The sequence below is a fragment of the Ovis canadensis genome, chromosome 5 (genome assembly GCF_042477335.2).
Source record: "Ovis canadensis isolate MfBH-ARS-UI-01 breed Bighorn chromosome 5, ARS-UI_OviCan_v2, whole genome shotgun sequence".
Taxonomy (NCBI): domain Eukaryota; kingdom Metazoa; phylum Chordata; class Mammalia; order Artiodactyla; family Bovidae; genus Ovis; species Ovis canadensis.
The window spans coordinates 79,220,669-79,225,498 of NC_091249.1; the positions used below are offsets into that span (position 1 = coordinate 79,220,669).

At 41.4% G+C, this 4,830-nt stretch overlaps 1 pseudogene; it reads left to right on the forward strand.

Moving 5' to 3' along the window:
- Nucleotides 1-2,306: 2,306 nt before the first annotated feature.
- On the forward strand, nucleotides 2,307-2,407 carry LOC138441879 (U6 spliceosomal RNA; annotated as a pseudogene).
- The last annotated feature ends 2,423 nt before the right edge of the window (nucleotides 2,408-4,830 follow it).

Below are 4,830 nucleotides of genomic sequence, written 5' to 3' on the forward strand. Positions count from 1 at the left end.
TTTCCCTTATTGTAGCATTTACAATTTTGTAAGCCACCTCAGTCCATTTTACAAGGGGAAAATAAGTAAATGAAGGTCAAATGCTAGATTGTTAGTTCCTGAAGGATAAGGACTGACAGGAAGGGAAAATTGCTGCTTCTACCACTCTTGAATTCTTGTGGTTGGAATAATAATAAAATAGAAACAAGACAGGTTGACAGGAGAAAAAGAAGCACGTTTTAACTTGTGTGCAGGTAGGTCTTATAGAAATGGGACCTAAGAAGTGGCCAAAGCAGGCAGGCTTCATGCTTTTTGGGGAAAACAAAGCGATTTAGGTTTTGAGAGCTCAATTAGTGAGGAAACCAAGCAGAATATGGACTTGGAGTAGTGAATGAAAGAAGTTAACAAGATTTGCTTATACAGGCTGGTGGGCTAGAACTCCATATCTCTGGTGATAAGGGTTTCCTTTTACCTCCAGCTGCAAAGAGGGCACATTTCACAGGGGAGATTAATTTGCTGCTTTCAGGGAGACAGAGAGGATGGTCAGAGTGTCCTCTTGCACTGACTCTTTCATAAGTAACTTTAACTCAAAATAACCAGTAGGCTATTTAGGCATATTAGGGGGCAGCCCCCTCTGAGACCCAACACAACCAATTTTGTTTAACATTTTCTCTAGGTCTTAGCTCTTGAACTCAGAAAATGTGTTTTGAATTCGCTTGAGGTAAAATCTCCAGATTTAGAGGATTAAGAAGTGTCAGGTATAAGGAAGGATTCTGTGGTGTGACTGTGCCTAAAATCTCTACCAGAGGGTGTAATGGGGGCGTTGGCAGTGTGTGATGGGGGTGGTGCTTTCCATAGGCTGTACCTGAGAGGATAAAATAAGACATGGTACTGCAGCAGAAAAGAATTCACCTTGCTGCCTGGCTTTTTGGAGAGCTGAATATTTTACCTTTAGCAGCATTCCGAATTCTTTGTGGAGATTGGAAACAGTGACTAGAAACTATTAATATTTTTGGGTCTCTCAGTCACCCAGGAAGCAGTAAGGTGCTAACTGGCAAGAAGGGCTGAGGTGTCTTTTATTACAGCCCTTCAGGTGTGAGACTTGTTGCTGTGAAGGAATGGATTCCAGTGGGAGCCACCCTCTCAGCCTGTTTCACATCATGGCCTCCTCTGAGAAAAATTAGAAACCTACCTTCTCTGACTGTGAGGCGTTTCTCGGTTAGGGCAGACACAACTCGAGCTGAACTGCCTGTGCTCATGCTCATTTACAGTTAGATTTAGGAAAGCAGCCACGTTTGGCCAGCTCTGGGAGAGCGTGGCAGCTTCTGAGGAAACAGCTCTTCCCAGAGTGTGTGAAGAGCAGAAAAGCAAGACAAGATAGAAGACTCAGTCTCATGGCAGGAGCCTGCATTGCCGCTCTCTCAGAACCGCCTCCATCTTCCTCCTCTTCTGTCTCTGACACAATGCTACCATTCCAGCACTTTCCAAAATCCTGCAGTCATTCAATTTTATCTCAAAACATTTCCTTGGATGCCTGCTGTGTGCTGGGCCCTGTGCTAGATCCTGGGGCTGTCAGGAGACATAGAAAAGCTGCTCTGATGGAGTAAATTTGTCATTTGGGGAATGACTGTTGCTAGTGTTTTGAGCACAGTTGGCTGACAGGGATCAGTAAACACCAAAATAGCAATATAGAGTCATTTGCATGGGGAATGTTAACTTATTATGTATGTATATCTGGGTGAAGAGAGAGGAATATGGTGACCCATTTAAAAGTTCTTTACATCAGTGTTTCAAAATACTCAACTTTTAAATAAACCACTCTCTGTATTTAGCTGTATGCAGAATAAAATAGATAGGAAAATAAACAGCCTGCTGAAGTTCAGAAACAATTCTTGCCTATCCACAGGCAGTATAGAAAGGACCATCTCTTGTGGCTATGTGGTTTTATAGTTCTGTGTACTGTTTACTGGGGTCTCTTCATTTCTGTTTCTTCATTATGTTTCTCTCAATCCCAATTTTTTACCCTTATGTCCCCCAATATATGGCCCCCTTCCAATATCAAGTCTTCTTTTGAGCTGCCTGTGTGAAGAAATAGGGGTGATCCCACATGGAAAAGACGGGAATTGTGGCATTGAGTTCCAGCTGCCAGACTGCCTACTTGAGACTCAGAGCAACAAAGGACATTGCCTTGTTAGGATGGATAGAAACCAGGATACAGTATGGAAAAACACTTGTACCCTTTGACTAAGATCCAAAGAGTATTTGTGGACAGTGAGTTGCAAGTAAAATCTATTCCTCTCAAACGTTATTATTTAGACAATAAAACAATATCTCTGTGCTTACATATACTAAAATCAGAACAATACAGAGATTAGCATGGCCCCTGTGCAAGGATTACACGCAAATTTGTGAAGCGTTCCATATTTTTAAAGCCACAGTCATCAGGACAGTATGGTACTGGCACAAAGACAGAAATATAGATCAATGGAACAAAATAGAAAGCCCAGAGATAAATCCACTTTATCTTTTGACAAAGGAGGCAAGAATAAACGATGGAGAAAAGACGATCTCTTTAACAAGTGGTGCTGGGTAAACTGGTCAACCACTTGTAAAAGAATGAAACTAGAACACTTTCTAACACCATACACAAAACTAAACTCAAAATGGATTAAAGATCTAAATGTAAGGCCAGAAAATACAAAACTCTTAGAGGAAAACATAGACAAAACACTCTCTGACATAAATCACAGCAGTATCCTCTATGATCCACATCTTAGAGTAATGGAAATGAAAGCAATAATAAACAAATGGGACCTAATTAAACTTAAAAGCTTTTGCACAACGAAGGAAACTATAAGCAAGGTGAAAAGACAGCCTTCAGAATGGGAGAAAATAATAACAGATGAAGCAACTGACAAATAACTAATCTCAAAAATATACAAGCATCTCATGCAGCTCAATTCCAGAAAAATATATGACCTAATCAAAAAATGGGCCAAAGAACTAAATAGACATTTCTCCAAAGAAGACACATAGATGGCTAACAAACATGAAAAGATGCTCAACATCACCCATTATCAGAGAAATGCAAATCAAAACCACAATCTCACACCAGTCAGAATGGCTGCTATAAAAGGTCTGCAAATAATAAATGCTGGAGAGGGTGCGGAGAAAAGGGAATGCAGACTAGTACAGCCACTATGGAGAACAGTGTGGAGATTCCTTAAAAATTAGAAATAGAACTGCCATACGACCCAGCAATCCCACTGCTGGGCATACACACTGAGGAAACCAGAATTGAAAGAGACACATGTACTCCAATGTTCATTGCAGCACTGTTTACAATAGCCAGGACATGGAAGCAACCTAGATGTTCATTGGCAGACGAATGGATAAGAAAGCTGTGGTACGTATACACAATGGAATATTACTCAGCCATTAAAAACAATGCATTTGAATCAGTTCTAATGAAGTGGTTGAAACTGGAGCCTAAGAAAAACACCAATACAGTATCAGTTCAGTTCAGTTCAGTCGCTCAGTCATGTCTGACTCTTTGCAACCCCATGAGTTGCAGCACTCAACCATCACCAACTCCTGGAGTTCACCCAAACTCATGTGCATCGAGTCGGTGATGTGATCCAGCCATCTCATCTTCTGTCGTCCCCTTCTCCTCCTGCCCTTAATCCCTCCCAGCATCAGGGTCTTTTCCAATGAGTCAACTCTTCACATGAGGTGGCCAAAGTATTGGAGTTTCAGCTGTAGCATCAGTCCTTCCAATGAATACCCAGGACTGGTCTCTTTTAGGATGGACTGGTTGGATCTCCTTGCAGTCCAAGGGACTCTCAAGAGTCTTCTCCAACACCACAGTTCAAAAGCATCACGCATATATATGGAATTAAGAAAGATGATAATGATGACCCTATATGTGAGACAGCAAAAGAGACACAGATGTATAGAACAGTCTTTTGGACTCTGTGGGAGAAGGCAAGGGTGGGATGATTTGAGAGAATAGCACTTAAACATGTATATTATCATATGTGAAACAGATCACCAGTCCAGGTTTGATGTGTGAGACAGGGTGCTCAGGGCTGGTGCACTGGGATGACCCAGAGGGATGGGATGGGGAGGGAGGTGGGAGGGAGATTCAAGATGGGGAACACATGTACACCCATGGCTGATTCATGTCAATGTATGGCAAAACCAATACAATATTATAAAGTAATTAGCCTCCAATTAAAATAAACAGATTAATTTTAAAAAAGAAAATTAAAAAATACCAATATCTCCATAAGCCTCAGTGACACAGCAGTGGGGGAGATTAAGGTATGCTATTAGTTTGCTGATGAATCATAGGCAGGAAAATGATGGGATGCACCAAAAGGCTAACGGAATTAAATAGAGACAAGGGCTAAGGGAAACCAACAAGGATGATGCAGCATCTGAGTTCAAAAAATGGTACTACTCTTAGCCCTGAAAGGTCAAGGGAAGAAAGGAACTACAGGAGTTTGGAGGAAGGAATGCAGTAAGGAATTCAGAAAATAAACTCTGATCTCACTCTCTGATTTCTTGCTGGCATCTCTCATTAACTCACTTTATTAATCAGTAAAGTCATCTTCCAAGGACACAAAGCAGGATGGAGAAGAGTGGAGGGCACCTCTGGAGAGGCAAAGGGGAAAATAACAAATAGCTTGCCTATGGGGAAGCAAAAGAAGGTAGCTAAAGGACAACAGAATTATCAATGAGAAGTTGTGAATTTTGTTATCAACTCTGCCATTTACTTATCGCTTGGCTTTGGGAAACCATGCCATCCTCTGAGCCTCAGTTTTGCTAGCTATAGCATGGGAAGAGAGC